Below are 1,848 nucleotides of genomic sequence, written 5' to 3' on the forward strand. Positions count from 1 at the left end.
TCTCATCGTACTCAGGTGTAAAATGAATGTCTGGCCGGAAACGGTGTTTTTCTTCCGAAAAAAAAGATATTTTAAGGGGCGGTTTGGGTCTAATTATTAGGAAAATCCTTCAAAAATTTGATTTTGAGATTTTGGTGGAAAATGATATTTTATTATCTTAGAAATAATATAATTGAAGTCCAAATTCTTAAAGTAGACTATAAAGGCACGAAATACACAGTCGAAAATGGTACAGGTAGTAAGAAATGTGTGAAAAACGGGAAGCCATTTTGCTATTTTCTCAATATGTCATTTTTCTAAGGGTATGGGAAACTGTGTCAAACGTTTCTCAGAATCTATTCAATGAAATTGTATGAAATTTTCCACAGTTATGACAGAGATAATGTATTGTGTCACCATAGAGAGATATTTTTGATAAGATTTGTGAATTTTAAATTATAATCCTAAATCTGAATTTTTTACATCAATTTTGTTATAACATTTTGATTCTCAACTTTGTAATGATCTAATAAAAATTCCATAAGCTAAAGCCGTAAAATCTCTCTATGGTGACACACTATGGTACAATGTTGACAAGAGGGAAGAATATGGAGGTCATTCCTTCATTAGTTTTTGTGGAACGTTTGCCACAAGATTGTTATATTTTTGATGTCAGACCCCCAAATTAGATCGCAAAATGGGTATCAACACAGATAATTAAAATTTTTCACCATAAATGTTGTTTTTTAACCTATAATGACGATACAGAATGATTAAAACCGCCCAATATAGGTAATTAAATTTTTTTTAGAAAAGACCCAAACCGCCCCTTAATAACACCTTATCGAAATCATACCTTCTACTACGTGTATTTTTGGCTTGGGACCTCTTGTAAAGAGCATAAAGCACATTTTAGTGAACTCGCTTTACACAGAAGCTCACATTTTCTTTAAGATCAACAAACTTTTGACAGCTCAAGCCCTTTTTTTCCTTCACCTGAAGTTGGGAGTGTTTTATATGGATTGCTGGCAGAATCTTCTGCCCAAAAAAATGCTGTTCTTTGTCTGTTGTTTTTGATTTTTGAGCCGAATTTTTTTTTCTGTTTCCATTACCCACCTTGCAGTACTTAACTTGATTTGTTTACCTGGCAGAAAGTACATTTGAAATAATCTGATGTCCGATGTCAAGGGTAGTAATAAATTACTATTGTCCATTTCACGATAAAGAAACTGGGATAAACTCTGTTAGCCTTATGACTAAGAAGGATTTTCTTCTTTTTTTATCAGACGAATTGGTTTTATTCATATCTATTATCTAAAATCATCTCTGTGAGGGAGTTGGGGAAAGTCGGATATGAATATCTGAGAGGTGATAATTTGTCCTTGTAAATAATCGCTCAATGGGACTGTGTATTTTTAATATTAGAAACAACCCGAGTCTTTCCTTTTTGATAGTTATCCTTGACCTGTTGTCTGTGTGAGTCGTTGGGTGACTTTGGACAGGCAGGGGACACTAGTAAATTGCAGCAGGAATCTACCTGCTTTGCGATCAATTCCTTTTTTGTCTTTTAGCGAATATGACCCAATAGTTTTGCAGTTACCTATCTCTAAATCTATCGAATTGTTCTTTCGTATTTTCTTTAATCTGTCTCTCTCCCGTTTTGTAGAAACTTTTCTCTTTTTATGCGCTGAACTGCTCTAAAGCTGTTTTAAGCGCATTTCATTTCTAAAACTGATGCCGTCACAATTGGTATTATAATTTTTGAATAAAACGATCAAGCAAGGACAGTAAGTGCTCATCTCCAACTTAACAAATGAAATAGATACATACTTTGGTCTGTTTACATGTACCACTCATATGATTTGAGGT

Source organism: Berghia stephanieae, chromosome 6 (assembly GCF_034508935.2).
Source record: "Berghia stephanieae isolate SIO BIC M18660-M18661 chromosome 6, UCSD_Bste_1.3, whole genome shotgun sequence".
Classification (NCBI taxonomy): domain Eukaryota; kingdom Metazoa; phylum Mollusca; class Gastropoda; order Nudibranchia; family Aeolidiidae; genus Berghia; species Berghia stephanieae.